At 41.8% G+C, this 19,442-nt stretch overlaps 1 long non-coding RNA gene across 3 annotated transcripts in view; it reads right to left on the reverse strand.

Annotated features, from left to right (window-relative positions):
- Nucleotides 1-19,442, reverse strand: part of LOC129149447 (uncharacterized) — a 183,731-nt gene that overhangs the window by 34,568 nt on the left and 129,721 nt on the right. For all 3 annotated transcript variants that reach the window (XR_008556339.1, XR_008556337.1, XR_008556338.1), the window contains one exon: nucleotides 17,614-17,716. This is a non-coding gene — a long non-coding RNA (uncharacterized LOC129149447). The remainder of the gene's footprint in view (nucleotides 1-17,613; nucleotides 17,717-19,442) is intronic.

Here is a 19,442-nt window from a genome sequence, read left to right on the forward strand (position 1 = left end):
TATTAGTTTTTTTATGGAATCTTTTGGGTTTTTTATGTACAATATCATGTCATCTGCAAATAAGGACAGCTTCACTTCTTCTTTTCCAATTTGGATGCCTCTTATTTCTTCTTCTTGCCTAATTGCGATAGCTAATACTTCCAGTACTATGTCAAACAGGAGTGGTGAGAGTGGGCATCCCTGTCTTGTTCCTGTTCTTAGGGGAAATGGTTTTAGTTTTTGCCCATTGAGTATGATGTTTTCTGTGGGTTTATCATATATAGCTTTTATTATGTTGAGGTATGATCCTTCTATTCCCACCTTGTTGAGAGTTTTTATCAAGAAAGGGTGTTGGATTTTGTCAAATGCTTTTTCTGTATCTATTGATATGACTATGTGATTTTTATCTCTCAGTTTGTTTATGTGATGTATCACGTTTATTGATTTGCGGATATTGTACCATCCTTGCATTCCTGGGATAAATCCTACTTGGTCATGGTGTATGATCTTTCTGATGTACTGCTGGAGCCGATTTGCTAGAATTTTGTTGAGGATTTTGGCATCTATGTTCATGAGGGATATTGGCCTGTAATTCTCTTTCATTGAGTTGTCTTTATCTGGTTTTGGTATTAGGGTGATGCTGGCTTCATAGAAGGAGCCTGGAAGTGTTCCTTCCTCTTGAATTTTTTGGAATAGTCTGAGGAGGATAGGTTTTAGTTCTTCCTTGAAAGTTTGGTAAAACTCTCCTGTGAAGCCGTCTGGCCCCGGGCTTTTGTTTGCCGGAAGCTTTTTGATGACTGCTTCAATTTCTTCCATAGTTACTGGCATGTTGAGCTGTTTAGATTCTTCCTGATTGAGTTTTGGAAGGTTGTATTTTTCTAGGAATATGTCGATTTCCTCTAGGTTGTCCAGTTTGTTGGAATAGAGTTGTTCATAGTATTTTGTAACAATCCTTTGTATTTCGTCGGGGTCTGTTGTTATTTCACCTCTTTCATTTCTGATTTTGTTTATTTGGGTCCTCTCTCTTTGCTTCTTGGTGAGCCTGGCTAGAGGTTCATCAATCTTGTTTATCCTTTCAAAGAACCAGCTCTTGGTTTTGTTGATCTTTTGTATTGTTTCTTTGGTCTCTATGTCGTTTATCTCCGCTCTGATCTTTATTATTTCTTTCCTTCTGCTTACTCTGGGCTTATCTTGTTGCTCTCTCTCTAACTCTTTGAGTTGTTGGGTTAGGTAATTTATTACCATTGTTTCTTGTTTTTTGCAGTAGGCTTGTAGAGCTATAAACTTCCCTCTCAGAACTGCTTTCGCTGTGTCCCATAGATTTTGGATTGTTGTGTTTTCATTGTCATTTGTTGCCATGATGTTTTTTATTTCTTCCTTGATGTCTTTGGTAACCCAGTCATGGTTTAATAGCATGCTGTTTAGTCTCCAAGTGTTTGATTTCTTTGGGTTGTTTTTATTGTAGTTGATTTCCAGTTTTATGCCACTGTGATCTGAGAAGATACTTGATATGATTTCTATCTTCTTGAATTTGGAGAGACTTTGCCTATGTCCTAACATATGGTCTATCTTTGAAAATGACCCATGTGCACTTGAGAAGAATGTATATTCTGTGGCTTTGGGATGAAATGTTCTGAAGATGTCGATTAATTCCATCTGTTCTAGTGAGTCATTTAGGATTGATGTTTCTTTGCTGATTTTTTGTTTAGAGGATTTGTCCAATGGTGATAGTGGGGTATTGAAGTCTCCTACTATGATTGTATTGCTGTCAATCTCTCCTTTGATATCTTCCAGGAGTTTTTTAATGTATCTTGGTGCTCCTGTATTGGGTGCATATATGTTTACCAGAGTTATTTCTTCTTGTTGGATTTCTCCCTTTAGTATTATGAAGTGGCCTTCATTATCTCTTGTTATGTCCTTCACTTTGAGATCTAATTTGTCAGATATAAGTATTGCTACCCCAGCTTTTTTTTTCATTTCCATTCGCCTGGAAAACCTTTTTCCAGCCCTTTACTCTCAGTCTGTATGCATCCTTTTTTTTGAGGTGGGTTTCCTGTAGACAGCAGATATATGGGTTTTGTTTTCTTATCCAATCTGTTACCCTGTGTCTTTTGATTGGGGCATTCAATCCATTTACATTTAAAGTTATTATTGATAGGTACTTATTTGACGCCATTTTTATTCTATACCCCTGTGTTCCTTCTTTGCTTCCTATTTCTTTCTTTTTTTTACAGCAGACCCTTTAGCATTTCTTTCATTGCTGGTTTGGTGGTGATAAACTCCCTTAGTCCTTTTTTGTCTGTGAAGCTCCTGATTTCACCTTCAATTTTGATTGATAGCCTTGCTGGGTACAGTATTCTTGGATTTAGACCCTTCCTTTGCATGACTTGGTATATTTCATTCCATTCCCTTCTGGCCTGATGAGTTTCTGTTGAGAAATCAGTTGCTAGTCTGATGGGGGTTCCTTTGTATGTAACTGTCTGTCTCTCTCTGTCTGCTTTTAAGATTCTTACTTTGTCGTTGGTGTTTGCCAACTTAATTATAATGTGCCTTGGCGTCGGTCTTTTGGGGTTCATTTTGCTTGGAACTCTGTGAGCTTCTTGGATTTGTGTGGGTTTTTTCTTCCCTATATCAGGGAAGTTTTCTGTTATTATTTCTTCAAACAGGTTTTCTATTCCCTGCTCAGTTTCCTTTCCTTCTGGCACCCCTATTATCCTGATGTTGTTTTGTTTTGTGTTGTCCCGAAGTTCCCTTAGGCTCTCCTCAATCTTTCTAATTTTTGTTTCTAGAAGCTGTTGTAATTGGGTATTTTTTTCCATCTTGTCTTCTAGCTCACTTATGCGGTCCTCTGCTTCGTCTAGTCTACTCTTGATGCTTTCTATTGAGTTCTTTACAGCAGCGATGTCATTTTTCATTTCTTCTTGGTTCTTCTTCATTTCTTCTTGGTTCTTACTCATATTGTCGAATTTGTCTTCCATCCTTTTCAGCCACTTTATGACCATTTCTCTGAATTCTCTCTCTGATAGGTTGTTTGCCTCTAAATCGTTTGCTCCCTTTTCTGGTGATGCCTGCTTCTCTTTCCTGTTGGGGCTATTTCTTTGTCTCCTCATGGTCTCTCTTCTCCGGATGTCTGGTTATATAGATTTCTCTCTCCGGCGTTGATTTAAAGGTACAAAATACAACACAACCAGGCACAACAGACAAGGCACTGAACAGAATTGTATTCACGATATTAATAACCTCCAATAAAGGTAACCACCAGAGAAAGACAAATTAGGGAATAGGAGTGGAAGAGGGAGAGTAAAAAGAAAGAACAACAACAACAAAAAACAAATAGTGTGAATCTGAACTTGGGAAAAGAGCAGAAAGAAAGAAAAGAAAAAAAAAGAAAAGAAAAAAAAAGTAAGAGAGACAAGAACGATACTAAGAGAGAAAGGGGGAACAAACTATATATATGGGGAGTAAACTCCACTAGAACAACCACTATTCCCAGCAAATTCCAGCAACACGAGCCTGGAGATTAATACAAACTGCAACACCAGCTAATATCAAGTGAGGCAAGGGAAAACAAAAGTAAAAAACAAACAAAAACAAAGCAAACAAAAGAACCAACCAAACCAACAAAAAGAATAATCAAAACAATCTCATAAAAAAGCATAAAAATTCAATCTAATCAACATTCAAGCAAACAACAACAAAAGGCCAGAGAGAAAAATAATTTTTTTTTTTTTTTTTGGTAGCGTAGAGAGAGGTTTGTATGGATTTGGAGCAGGGGGTTGGGAATTAGATATATAAGTAGGGTGAAGTTTTAGCAGAGAGTAAACTGAAAAAGTAGGGAAAATCTAAGGCCAGAGAGGGTTAAGATAAACTGGAGACCAAAAGGGGAAAGGTTAGGAGGAGAGTGATGGCATAATGTTAGCTTTGAGATAGGGTAAAACGATTGTAAGGGAAAGATGCAAATCGAATGTAGGACACTAATCCAAAAATAAAAGAAAGAGAATATCAAATGACATTAAAAAAAAAGTAAAATAATAGTAATAATAATGCTGATTGAAAATAAAAATGTAATAATTAAAAAGGTGAAAATCGAGTGAGGAAAAAGAAAAAAATTTAGTTTCTTAAGTAAAAGATGCAAAAAATGAAAATAAAAAAATGAGAATAAAAAATTTAAAAAATTGAAAAAAGAATTGAAAATTGAAAAATAGGAAGACTAAAATGTGCAGTAGCGGCTGTCATTCACTTCCTCTATTATTCTGTTTGGTACGCCTGTTTCCCAGTCTGGGCGGTATTTCAGTTCAGCTTCATTCCAGGGCTCCTCAGTGTTGGAAGCCAGTCCTGCTTTTTAAGCCAGCTGTGTCTTAATTTCTCATATTTATTTTTTATTATACCAGAGACAATTAGCGTTTCAGCCCCTGGGTGGCGGTGTTTCTGAATTGACTTCCGGGCCTCTCTAGCTTTTTTTTTTTTTTTTTTCCCCTCTATGGCACTCACTACCGGTTTGTGGAGGTGTGCGCCTCAGAGCTGCCTCTCTGATGGTCACAACCAGCTCTGGTCCCCAGGTTCCGAAAAAACACCTTCCCCCTGCAGTCTTTCAGGGCCCCTCCACCTGGGTTTTTCTATGTGTTGGGCTTAGCAATCAGAGTCGGAAAGAGCTCAAGTGTGCGGACAGTGGGTCTGTGCGCCAGACTAAGGATACTGCACTCCTTTGAAAATTCTTAGTCTGACCCTCCTTGTCAGATTAAAATGAATTGCTTTCAAGAGGTCACTTCTGTTAGCAGCTCAGAAGACCCCCCTCCACATTCACGGATCACGGCAGTTCCAACTGCCGCTGATTTTTCTAGGCACAGACCTCCCGGTTCCTGCCGGTCCTGCGGCTGCCGCGCTTCCCTCACCCAGCGCTTCCCTCACCCACCGCGGGGATTAGAAACCACACCTTATTTCAGGCAAAATCTGACCTTTCCGTGGTGCAGTGAAGAGTTCCTTTGAATCCGAATGTTTGCGCTGATAGGGGACCGGTGGTCTGGTGATCGCAGCAGTTCAGTGTTTGCAGTTGTCACGGAAAGTCAGGTTTCCAATAAAATCCTCCTTTCCTTACAAGATGGCGAGGCGCCCAGTGAGCCCGCAGCTCCGAGAGGGGACCCAGCCCCTGTGGGTGCTGCACGGTCAGGGGAACACTGCCCAGCACTCTCCCGCCTTCTCCTGGAGTTTAGCTGTCCCTTGGCTTGCCCACATACACTCCCTCTGCGAGCCTCTGCTGCTCCTTCTCTCCGCCCCAGGACCAGACTCCAAACCCGACTCTATTCCGTCGCCATTTTTTTTCACGATTCTCATTAAATTTTTTAATGTGCAGAATATAGCTTCCCTATCTTTTGTCCTTGCAGTAATTATTGAGATACATTAATATTTTTAAAAACCTGCCAGGTCCTGGAAAATAAATTTAACCCCAAATCTACATATATATAATTCTTTATCATATTACCTACTCTGTAGTAACTTCTCATTCATAATTATTGAGGTAAGTTGTTATATTTTACTTTCTGTGAACCCTTTGAGGTTGGAAATTGCTATGTTTCATTCAAGTTTACTATTCTCTATTTTATTAATCAAATATTTTACTAATTTTATTTTTTAATATATATTTATTTATTTCAGACGGGAAGGGAGAGTGAGAGATAAAAACATCAATGATGAGAGATAATCATTGATCTGCTGCCTCCTACATGTCCACTAGGGACATGTGCCCCAAATGGGAATCAAATCGTGACTTCCTGGTTCATAGGTCGATGGTTGATGCTCAACCACTGAGTAACACCAGCTGGGCCATTTTACTTATTTTGAATCAATGATTTGCAACATGATTACAAAAAAGTAACATCAGCTATATGATCTATAAACATTTTTATCTGAAGCTAAAAATGGAAGTCTTGTGCTCTGACACAAGAATAAGACATTGTTGTTATACTACACTCACTAATAGACTGAATGTTTATGTCCACCCAAAATTCATATGTTGAAATTCTAATCCCCAATATGATTGTATTTGGAGGGGGGCCTTTGGTATGTGATAAGGTCATGAAGGTAGAGCCCTAATGAATGGGAGTAGTGTCCTTTTAAAAAAGATCCCTCAGAGCTCTCTGGCCCCTCCTCCCATTTAAGGACACAGCAAGAAGATGGTGTTCTTTGAACCAGATGGATGCCAGCTCTCACCAGACACCAAATCTTCAACATCTTGATCTTGAACTTCCTGGCCTCAAGAACAGTAAGAAATAAACTTTGTTGTTTGAGCCACTCTCTCTGTGGTATTTTTGTCATAGCAACCCAAATGGACTAAGGTTGTGTAGTGAAAAATGGCACAATAACACATCAAACATAAAGTACGACATGTTTCCTTCAAATCCTTACATAGGGAGTTGGATTACCTTTGAAAACATTTTCTTTAGATTTTTTTAAGCTCTTTTCACCACTCTTATTCAACATAGTACTGGAAGTCCTAGCCACAGCAATCAGATAAGAAGAAAACATAAAAGGCATCCAAATTGGAAAGGAGGAAGTCAAACTGTCATTATTCACAGATGACATGATATTGTACATAGAAAACCCTAAAGACTCCACCAAAAAAAAACTACTACATTTAATAAATGAATTTGGCAATGTAATAGGATACAAAACACCCAAAAATCGATGGCATTTTTATACACCAATAATGAATTCTCAGAAAGAGAAACTGAAAAAAGTCACATTTACCATTGCCACAAAAAAATTAAATACTTGGGAATACACTAAATCAAGGAGTTAAAAGACCTATACTCAGAAAACTAAAGGACACTGAAAAAAGAGAGGAGGATATAAACAATTGGAAGAATATACCATGTTCATGGATTGGTAGAATTAGCATAATTAAAATGTCCATACTACCCAAAGCAATCTATAAATTCCATGCAATCCCTATTAAAATACCAATGGTACATTTCACTGATCTAGAACAAATACTCCAAAAATTTATATGGAACCAAAAAAGGACCCCAAATAGCCATAGCCATCTTGAGAAAGAAGAACAAAGTTGAAGGGATCACAATACCAGATATCAAGTTATACTACAAAGCTACTGTAATCAAAACAGCCTGGTACTGGCACAAGAACAAGCATATAACCAATGGAAGAGAACAGAATACCCAGCGACTGACCCAAGCTATTATCCTCAATTAGTATCTGACAAAGGAGGCAAGAGCATACACTGGAGTAAAGACTGTCTCTTCAATAAATGGTGTTGGGATAATTGGACAGATACATGCAAAAAACTGAAACTAAACCACCCACTTACAACATACACAAGAATAAACTCAAAATAGATAAAAGACTTAAATGTAGGTTGTAAAACCATAAAAATCCTAGAAGAAACCATAGGCAGCAAAATCTCAGACATTTCTCTTAGCAATATGTTTGCCGATACATCTCCTAGGGCAAACATGTCAAACTCAAAGGCAAACATGGGCCAAACAAACAAGGTTTAAGTTTATGAGGGCTGTAAAAAAACAAAAGCTTCAATTTTCATAGATATGTAGGTTTGTTTTGATAAACATGCTGAATACAAAGGGATGAAATAAATGATAATCATTAACATAAAATAATAGAACATTTTAATAAAAATTAATATTTTATTGAACATTAACTTACCAGACACTGAATAATTGCACAAATTGATAAGTGTAACACAAAGAAATCTCTTTTTCCTGTTCTCTAAAAGTGAAATATTTTTTGCTGTGCACAACAAACAAGTCAGTCCAAGACTAATGATATGGTATTCCGCTGCTAAAATATTCACTGCTAGTATTAGTGGAGAGAAATGGTGAGCCTATGCATAAGGTGCATAAGGGAAATGAATGCAACACGATTATAATAACCAGTCATTAGCGAACGTTGTAGTTCATTATTAATAATTATGTATAACAGGATATTGTAAAAATTAAATTACGAATTTTTATTAAAACTTTTCTTACATACCATTATATTGGCTGGTCCACCAAAATATTCGTGTGGGCTACATGCGGCCCGTGGGCCATGAGTTTGACATGCATGTCCTAGGACAGTGGTTGGCAAACTGCGGCTCGCAAGCCACATGCCGCTCTTTGGCTCGAGCGTGGCTTTTCCACAAAATACCACGTGCGGGTGTGCACGTACAGTGTGATTGAAACTTCGTGGCCCATGCGCAGAAGTCGGTTTTCGGCTCTCAAAAGAAATTTCAGTCGTTGTACTGTCGATATTTGGCTCTGTTGACTAATGAGTTTGCTGACCACTGTCCTAGGACAAGGGAATCTAAGGAGAAAATAAACAAGTGGGATTACATCAAAATAAAAAGCTTCTGCACAGCAAAAGAAACCATCAACAAAATGAAAAAAGGAGCCCACTGTATGGTAGAACATATTTGGCAATGATACATCTGATAAAGGTTTAATATTCAAAATATATAAGGAATATGTACAACTTAACAAAAGGAAAACAAACAATCAAATTAAAAAATGGGCAAAGGACCTACATAGATACTTCTCCAAAAACGACATACAAATGGCCAAGAGACATATAAAAAAAAAGTTCAACATCACTAAATCATCAGAGAGATGCAAATTAAAATGACAATGGAGTATCACCTTACACTTGTCAGAATGGCTACCATCAACAAATCAACAAATGACAAGTGCTGGTGAAGACATGGAGAAAAGGGGGAATCCTTGTACACTGCTGGTGGGAATGCAGACAGGTACAGCCTCTACAGAAAACAGTATGGAGTTCTTCAAAAAATTAAAAATGAACTACCATTTGACCCAGTGATCCTACTTCTAGGAACATATCCTAAGAAACTCAAAACACCTATCAGAAAGAATATATGCACCCCTATGTTCATAACAGTGTAATTTACAATAGCTAAGATCTGGAAACAGCCCAAGTGCCCATAAGTAGTAGATGAGTGGATAAAAAAAACTGTGGTATATTTACATCATGGAATACTATGCAGCTGCAAAAAAGAAGAATCTCTTACCCTTTGAGACAGCATGGAGGGACCTGGAGAGTATTATGCTAAGAGAAATAAGCCAATCAGAGAAAGACAAATATCATATGAACTCACTCATATGTAGAATCTAATAAACTATTGAACAAAATAGATCCAGAGACATAGAAGCATGGGACAGACTGATGAATCTCAGAGGGAAGGCAGGAGTGGGTGGGTGGTTGGGAAGAGATTAACCAAAGAGCTTATATGCACATATGCATAACCCATGAACACAGACAATAGTATGGTGAAGACCTGAGGGGGTAGAGGGTGTGGGGTGGAGGGGGTCAATAGGGAAAAAAAGGGGACATATGTAATACTTTTAACAATAAAGATAAATTTAAAAGTAATAATAAAAAAATAAATCAATACAAATATATAATTATAAACCTTCATTTTATATTCACTAGCATAGAAAAATTATAATATAGTCATGATTTTCCTGTTTATGTGAGCTCTCAAGAGCATGGCTGCATTCAGTCAGTAGAGCTAACTGGCTGAGTGTTCCTGGTGCAATTCCGGCTCAAAGCACATGTCAGAGTTGCTGGATCCCCTGATAGGGAGCATACAAGAGGTAACCAATTAGTTTCTCCCATCATCCATGTTTCTATCTCTCCCTTCCTCTCTCTAAAACTCAATTTTAAAAAACATATTGAAAGAGGATGGCTCTGCTTTATGACACCAGATTTAGATTCAGTCATTTACGTAAAAATAAAATTATCTCACTCCAATTAGTATTCAAAATGTATATGGTAGACTAAACCTTAATTACTTGTTTATGAATATGTGTTTGCTAATATGCATATATGAATTTTATCTTTCTAAATACTCTGTGAGCCTAGAACATAAAACACATTTCTAATTAGACTTTTAATCCTATATAATAAAAGATTAATATGCAAATCGACTGAACAGTGGAACGATCAGTTGCTATAATGTGCACTGACCACCAGTGGGTAGACGCTCAGCACAGGAGCTGCCCCCTGGTGGTCAGTGCACTCCCACAGGGGCAGTGCCGCTCAGCCAGAAGCCAGGCTCAAGACTGGCGAGCGCAGTGGCAATGGCGGGAGCCTCTCCCGCCTCCGCAGCAGTGCTAAGGATGTTCAATTGCTGGCGTAGGCCCATTCCCCGTGACTCCCGATTGCAAGAAGGTGCAGGCCAGGCTGATGGACAACCCCTCCCCTGCCCCGAGTACACGCATTTCGTGCACCAGGCCTCTAGTTTTGAGATAATTGTAGATTCACATGCAGTTATAAGAAACAGTACAGAGATAACCCCTCTACCCTTTACCCAACGTCCCTCAATAGAAATATCTTGAGAAACTATAGTCCACTATCACAATTGGTAACAGCATTGATACAATTTCCCAATCTTAATCAGATTTCCCCAGTTTTATCTGTATTCATTTGTGTGGTCTATTCCATTCCATACAATGTTATCATATGTAGGCTTGTGTCTCCAACACCATGGTCAAGATACAGAACAGCTCCATGAACACAGGAGCCCCCATGATGCTTCTTTATAAGCACACCTACCTACCTCCTGCCCCAGAACATTTTTTTAATTCTTCTTTTTAATCTTTATTGTTGAAAGTATTACATAAGTTCCCCTTTTTCCTCATTGATCTCTTCCAGCCCTCCCCTGCCCTCCCACCCCCGGCCTTCACCACCCATTGTCTGTGTCCATGGGTTCTGCATATATGCATACAAGTTCATTGGTTGATCTCATCCCACTTTCCCTCTGAGATATGTCAGTCTATTCCATGCTTCTATGTCTCTGGATATATTTTGTTCATTAGTTTGTTCATTAGAGTCCGCATATGAGTGAGATCATGTGATACTCCATATATGACCATTTATCCCCCTACTAGAGGCCCAGTGTACAAAAATTCATGCACTCAGGGGGGTAGTTCCTCAACCCAGACTGCACCCTCTCACAATCCAGGACCCTCAGGTAGGGTCCCTAGGCCTGGCCTGAGATCAGGGCCTATTGGGACTTTCCTTCCCCGTGCTGCAGGCAGCTGGCCCCACCCCCACCACTGCCACTGCTTGCCATCTGTGCAGCACTGCTCCCCCTCCCCTAGAACTGGTGGCCTCCCTCTGCAGGTGACAGGCTGGGATGCAATGGCTTTTCTGGCCTGGGCCTCCCTCTTTCTTTGCTGGGGAATTGGGCCAGCCCTGCAAGGGGGTGTCTGCCTACCTGATCACCCCTAACTGCTCGCTTACCTACCTGATCACCCCTAACCACTGGTCTGCCTATCTGATTCCCCTTAATCCCTCTGCCTGCCTGCCTGATTGCCCCTTACCGCTTGCTTGGGGGCGGGGCCAGCCTGGTGAGGGGCCGTCTGCCTACCTGATCTCCCCTAACGGCTTGTCTGCCTACCTGATTACCCCTAACCCCTCTCTGCCTGCCTGCCTGATTGCCCCTTATCGATTGTTTGGGGGCGGGGCCAGCACTAACTTCCAGTTTTTCAGCCTCTGGTCGTTACTGGTCGTTATGACCCAGGGTTTTTATATATTAGGATACCCTCCTCTACCTTCCTCCACCCCCTTCTCCCCACAGCAATCACCAACTGTTGTCTGTGTCCATATTATATTTGTCTTATAAAATTGTTATAGCCGTTTATCAACAGTAGAATATAGCATTTCCTGTCAATATTTTTTATCAGAGTAAACCCCTAAATGGTTTTTCTTTCGTTTCCCCTCAACAATACACACCCCTCTCCCTCCCTCTCTTATAGGCAGTTTAATCTAATAAATGATCCCATGTTCTAAAGAACAAAAAAGTTAAAGAATTTTCCCAATACCATAATATAATCTTCAGTTCCTAAACTGTGAACTATATATAGAGAGGAATCACATCAGTGCTTCCCACAAAACCTGAAAGATTACTGGCTTTCATAAATGTTAATTGAAAGGAAAGAAATATGTCCTCTTGAGTCTAGATAATTAGGATTTATTGGAATTGGATTAATGTCTTCATTCATAGGGCCCAGTGAAAGATGAAAGTACATTTTGAAGAGTCTCTTTGAACCTAAAACCATACTCGCATAGTATCTTCCACTCCCAGGATGATTTTTCTGGCTGGATTTCTTTTTTCAATAATAAAAGAGTAATATGCAAATTGACCATACCTCTGCTACACCCACCAGCCACACCCACCAGCCAATCAGGAGCAAATATGCAAATAAATCCAACCAAGATGGCTTCAGCCACAGAGAGCAGGAGGGATGCTTGGGTTTCCCTGGCAATGGAGGAAGCCAAGCTTTCCGCCTGCCCTTGCCAGCTTAGGCCTCCACTCAATGCTACAAAGTTTCAATTGTAGAAGGTAAATAAATTCCAATAGAAATGACTGCAGCCACGGAGCAAGCAGGAGGCTTGGTTCTGCTCCAGGCTACAAAGTTTCAATTGTAGAAGATACATAAATCCCAGATACCAGGGCCTCCGCTTGGGTCACCAGAGGGTGTGGCCGGCCTGAAAACCACCACAGGCCCCTCTCCCAGGCCGCCTGACACCCCTAGGGAACCCCCACCCTGATCTGGGACACCCTTCAGGGCAAACCAACTGGCCCCCACCCATGCACCAGGCCTCTATCCTATATAAGAGTAATATGCAGATTAACCATCACTCCAACACAAAAAATGGCTGCCCCCATGTGGTCAAAGATCCTGCCTCCATGTGGACACAAGATGGCCAGCAGGGGAGGGCAGTTGGGAGGGACCAGGACTGCAAGGGAGGGCATTCAGGGGCAATCAAGCCTACAGGGGAGGGCAGTTAGGGGTGACCAGGCTGGCAGGGATGGGCAGTTGGGTGGGACCCAGGCCTGCAGGGAAGAGCAGTTGGGTGGGACCCAGGCCTTCAGGGAAGAGCAGTTATGGGGGACCAGGCCTGAAGGGGAGGGCAGTTAAGGGTGACCAGGCCTGAAGGGGAGGGCAGTTAGGGGCAAACACGCTGGCAGGGGAACAGTTAGGCATCAATCAGGCTGACAGCAGAGTGGTTAGGGGGTGATCAGGCTGGCAGGCAGAAGCAGTTAGGGCCAATCAGGAAGGCAGGCAGGCGAGCAGTTGGAAGCCAGCAGTCCTGGATTGTGAGAAGGATGTCCGACTTCCTGTTTAGGTCTCATCCCACTGGGCCTAAACAGGTGGTCGGACATCCCTCGAGGGGTCCCAGATTGGAGAGGGTGCAGGCTGGGCTGAGGGACACCCCCCCCCCCTGTGCACGAATTTCGTGCACCAGGCCTCTAGTATATCTATAATAATAAAGTGTGATATGCTAATTAGACCGGACAGCCAAATGACCTTCCGGACGTCATTCCAGATGTCCTTTCAGATGAAGCCATGGTGGCGGGTGCCAAGGCAGAGGCAATTAGGGGTGATCAAGCAGGCAGGCAAGCAGTTAGGGGTGATCTGGCAGGCAGGCAGAATGGTTAGGGGCGATGAGGCAGGCAGGCAGAGTGGTTAGGGGTGATAAGGCAGGCAGATGCAGGATCAGGCCTAAACTGGCAGTCGGACATCCCCCGAGGAGTCCTGGATTATGAGAGGGTGCAGGTTGAGCTGAGGGATTCTGCACACACCCCTGTGCACAAATTTCATGCACTGGGCCTCTAGTCCTACTTAATAATAGACAAATATGCAAATTGGCCGTACCTTCGCTATGCCCGCGATTGGCCAGGAGGCGCGGGGGGGCGGGACTCTGGGTGGCCGGGGTGGTCGATTGGGCCGGCAGGACGCTGAGCTCGCGTCACCAGCGGCGCCTTGAGCTCAGCGTCTGTGCCATGGCTGTGCTGCGGCACAGAAAGGGCCGCGCCGGAGGCTTCTGAAAGGCCTGGTGCACCAGCGGACAGGCACCCAGCTTCCCCGTGATCGAAAGCGAAAGCATGTAGGGGACCCTACATGTGCATGATTCAATCATGCACTGGGCCTCTAGTATATATATAAAAGCCTAAGTGACCTAACGACCAGTCAACCAGAAGCTCAATGCAGGAGCTTCCCCCTGGTGGTCAGTGTGCTCCCACAACGGGAGCACTGTTCAGCTGACTGAAGGGCGCCAGATGCAGGGCTCACAGCTGGCAAGCATAGCTACAGCGGCATGAGCCTCTCCCGCCTCCATGGCAGCACTACCAAGTAGTGTGTCAGCAGGCAAAGCGGGGCCACGATGAGTAGAAGTGACACGGCACCCGGCCCAGGCTCGGGCTCCGCCCCGGCCACCTCCGCTTTGCGCACTACTACATCCCTTAAGGGTTACCAGATTGCAAGAGGGTGCAGGCCAGGCTGAGGGACCCCACCAGTGCACTAATCCGTGCACTGGGCCTCTAGTAAAATATAAATTTCTTCCCTTTTTTTTCTTTCTTTCGCATTTTAGCCAAATGTTTGACAGAGCTGTTTAAAAGTCTTTTTCCACTCTAGTTGTGTCATGGTGAGACAATTTTCTACAATTAGAAATCTACAGTGAATTTAAGAGAAAGGAACTGTGACAATGAAATTACTTCTATGTCATTATGTGTCATGTTCTCTGCAGACACTTAACAGTTGCTAGAAGACGGAGCATCCTTTTGCAGCACGCATATTGGCAGTGAAAGCCAATGCACCCTCATTATAGGTTAATACACTGGTCGGCAAACTCATTAATCAACAGAGCCAAATATCAACAGTACAACGATTGAAATTTCTTTTTTGAGAGCCAAATTTTTTAAACTTAAACTATATAGGTAGGTACATTGTTATTAACTTAATTAGGGTATGTGGTATTTTGTGGAAGAGCCACACTCAAGGGGCCAAAGAGCCGCATGTGGCTCGCGAGCTGTGGTTTGCCGACCACAGGGTTAATACATTAACTGTCCAGATTGCCCTGGCTTTGTGCTATGTTTCTTTTACTTCAAGAAAAACAAAACAAAGTTCTAGTGAAAAAATAGGAATGGAAAATCCGGTTCCTGGAGCCTGTGCTATCTTCTCCTTCAATCTTTACCAAAGCAGACTGGCTTCCATGGAAAATTAATCTACAAACAGCTGATGAGTTTAAAATTTCCTTTCCTAAATGATAAGGTGTTTATCTTCCCTGATTTGCTTTCCTGGTACACACAAAGGGCAGCGCTGCACATGGATCTCGTAGTAGGAACAGGAAAAATGCGCCTCATTAAGTGAGGGAATTATTTCAAGTTTGAGAAGGGATTGGCTATAATTAGCAGAATATACCAACTTAAATATGTATTGACTCCAACATATTGACCCTGTGCATTCTGGTGTTGCCCACATGCATTTTTCTTCACATAGCCAGTTCCTATATTTGTGAAGGGCTACCTACCGTTCACATCCTTCATGGGGAGATGGACTTCTGCAGCTAGCTGGGACCTCATTTTCTCAAGGGGTCACCATTTCCTCGCCACCTCCTCAGAGGAATCAGTTTCACCTTGTTTTTTATGCTCCTCCATCTTAGTCTTGTTGTGGGGCAAGTTGGCCGAGTTATCCAGCTTTGGCCTCAGCCCCCAGTGGGTCATGAACACCTTTGTTTTTCTTCTCTCTTGAAGTTAGCCAGATGCTTCCAAGTAGGCTCAAATTTATACAGGCAACTACTGAATACACCCCAGGAGATACTGGCTTTTACTGGTTCTAGTATTTCTGCTATAATTATATCTTGTCCTTTCCAGCCACTAAGATTAACATTGCTTTTAATGCTGTGGGTTAGCTTTTTCCTCATACTTTATGAGGACCTTTGAAAGATAAGCCTGTATACTTCCTTAAGTCCACCTCTCTTTCCAAACTTCACAACTTGTCAGGCCTAATTTATCTCCACTACCCTGACTCCTCCTCACAGTTCTGATCCCTGGACCTCACAGACTCATTCTCATCATCCCCTTCTTCAGCCTACCCTTACTGAGCTGCACGCTGATATTGTCATCACTACCAGAACTTTATCATCATCGTTAACCTTTATTCTCCAGGACACAGAGCAAACTGGTCTTAGAGGCCTCAAGCTATTGGCCCTGAACTGCTTCCCCCATGTAATAAACTGCTTATGACCCATGTGTCCTACTTCCCCCACCATACCTGCATATGTGTTCATGTGTGCACGTGCACACACTCACACATACACACAACCCAGCTCTCCAAGGGCAACCAGAGCCACCCAAGGAACAGAAAAAATGCTAACACGGTTGTAAGCCATTCTGATGATTCTCAGAAACAGTAACTGGAAAGTCAAGAGGATGGGTTTTATGATGGCAGAACCATATCACCATTTAACACACATGTGATCTTACAACACTGGGATTGATATCTGCAAACATGAAAATCTACCTATTCCCTTATGTCCTCCATGACACTCTGTGTGAACAGAAATGCATTCAACCAAATCAGCTGGTTCCTTTTCTTGGTTCATTACCTTCCCATCCTATAGTTTAAATTACATACTAGAGACCGTGGTAAGGGTGGAATTCATAGCCAAATGTCAAACTTTTTTGTTGTTGTTGTTTGTTTTTAGAGGTCTTTTTTTTTAAACATACATATGTATTTTTGATGTTTTAGAGAGAGAGAGGAAGGGAGAGGAAGAGAGAGAGAACATCAATGCTACTTCCTGCATGCTCCCTACTAGGGGATTGAAAACAAATCCCAGGCATGTGCCCTAACCAGAAATTGAACCAGCAACCTTTTGGTGCATAGGAAGATGCTCAACCAACTGAGTCACACTATGGCCAGGGCATCAAACATTTCTATTAGAGTCTCTTTGTAGTCACTTTGTCACACTCCCCTGAATGGCCTAGTGCAATAACTACTGCTACAGGAATCTGAGAAGGGTCTTGGATCCCAGAGCTGTCGCTAATCTGGCATTAGGCATGGGGCTCAGCTGCTGCTTTCTTATATAACATCAACCTTACCCAACCTCACTGTAAATCCTTTTTTCTAGCATTTGCAGCATCATGAGAGGCTGGACTAGGTAGCATTTAACTACATGGTAGAGCTTAAAATTTCCCTTTTGTAAATTACTTCTCTCTATTGGCTGTGTTTCTCTGAGCTCCCCTTGACCTCTTTATCACCAGGAGATAAAAAAAAAAACAAAAAAAAAACCCTGTTATATCCAGACATGGATCGAAAGTGGGAGCAGTTGTTCTTTCTCTTATGAGACTATTTTGAAATAAAATCTTAATTGTTATTGCTAAACACTCAGGAATTTAATTTTACCAATTATCAAATGCTAACTGGTAATCTGTTTTTATGCTAACTGAGTTACAACAAATTCTACTGTGATATAGTTACATAATCTTCTTACCCAATAAATAATAAGTCCATGGAAATGAATAGAGTGTCTTTACTCTACAGTTTTCCTAATTTAATAACCTCTGGATCTACTTCTATTTTACACTATGTACTACATTTAACCTAAATAGAAGGGGGGGAATGAAGGGCAAGAAAATGTGAAGAGTAATCCTTCATATTTTTCAGAATTCCCCCATGCAAGGGCATGTGTTGTATTGTTTTTCTGCAAACTAGCTGATTCCTGAGTTTCAACATGGTCTCCCTTGTGTTAGTTGGTAACTAGAACTAGGTAACTGTACATCTCATCATGATACCTTCAAGTGAACCACACTGCACTAACCTTGATAAGTAGAGAAGTCTGCCCAGGGAAGAAATAGTATTTGTGTCCTTCATCTTGATATTGAGGCATATGATCTCTTGACTCATTGAAAAGCAGTGTTTTTCTGTAAAGCAAAACAATCATTATATATATATATATATATAATGTCTTTATTGTTGAAAGTATTACATGTCCCCTTTTATTCCCATTAACCTCCTCCAGCCAACCCCCACCCCCACCCCAGCCCTTCACCACCCTATAAACAATCATTCTTTTTAAGATTCAAATAATAATTTTCAAATGAAAGACCAAAAAGTACTTATAAATTTGGAGAATAATCCTGAAGTATATATCTATACTAATAAAAGGGTAATATGCTAATTAGACCAACGTCTTTCTGACATCCTTCCGGACATAGCCTCAGAGGCAGAGGTGGTTAGGGGTGATCAGGCCAGCAGGGGAGAGCAGTTAGGGCGATCAGGCCAGTAGGGGAGAGCAGTTAGGGGGATCAGGCCAGCAGGGGAGAGCAGTTAGGGCAATCAGGCAGGCAGGTAGAGTGGTTAGGGGTGATCAGACAAACAGGCAGAGTGGTTAGAGGTGATCAGGCAGGCAGACAGGTGAGCAGTTAGGAGCCAGCAGTCCCAGATTGCAAGAGGGATGTCCCACAGGGATCGGACCTAAACTGGCAGGTGGACATCCCCCAAGGGGTCCTGGATTGGAGAGGGTGCAGGCTAGGCTTAGGGACACAAATTTCGTGCACTGGGCCTCTGGTGTTACAATAAGTCCTAACTTAAGATCATCAATAGAGTCTGTGACTTTAAGCAAAATGATGAATAACAAAACCAGTTTTATAATATGCTAATTCATATGAATTAAGTTCCTAGGACATCCCTCAATGTTATAATAAAACAACATTGAATGAAACAACATTATTTGAGGACCTGCTGTATTCAAAGTCTTTCAGATTAAGAATATCTCTGAAATACAAAACTAATGTAGCTGTAGTTAATGTGGTTCAGAATTCATCACACTTAAGAAATTCCTCATATGATCAATTACAATTCCATTTTTGTTCAAACATTTATTATATTTTAATTAATTAGATGATGATAAGGTTTAGACACACAAAAAAAGGATTCAGTAGAAAGCCTGTCACTTGTTAGTAATTAAGCTTCATTTACTGGGTGTTTCTAACAGTCAAGGGAATGTTAGGCTCCAAGAACACAAAACAAACAAGACCTGGGTCCTCAATAATTTCACCTCTTTAGAAAGTGCAAAATATATGTAGTAAATAACTATAATATATGGTTAAAAAGTAATAAATGCCTTGACTGATAGATGAAGTCCTAGTATAACTCAGGGGAGAAATAGTATACTTTTTTACTTGGAGAAATAAGAAAAACTTTGTGAAGAAAAAGATAATCCTATATAATAAAGAAGTGATATGCAAATTGACCCTCATGCCCTCACAAGATGGCTGCCTATGACCAGGCCGGCAGGAGTGTTAGTGAGGGACGACCAAACAAATGAACAACAGGCTGCGTGGGACAACCAGGCCAGCAGGGGGTTAGTGAGGGACAACCAAACGACTGAACAGCAGGCTGTGTGGGGTGACCAGGTTGGCAGGGGGGTGCAGTTGGGGGTGACCAGGCCAGCACGGGGAGCAGTTGGGAGTGACCAGGCTGGCAGGAGGGGCAGTTAGGGGTGACCAGGCTGTCAGAAGGGGGCAGTTGGGGGTGACCAGGCTGGTGGGGGGGGGCAGTAAGAGGCAACCAGGCTGGTGGGGGGGCAGTTAGGGGCAACCAGGCCAGTAGGGAGGGTGCAGTTGGGGGCAACCAGGATGGCAGGGG

Source organism: Eptesicus fuscus, chromosome 6 (assembly GCF_027574615.1).
Source record: "Eptesicus fuscus isolate TK198812 chromosome 6, DD_ASM_mEF_20220401, whole genome shotgun sequence".
NCBI classification, from domain to species: Eukaryota; Metazoa; Chordata; class Mammalia; order Chiroptera; family Vespertilionidae; genus Eptesicus; species Eptesicus fuscus.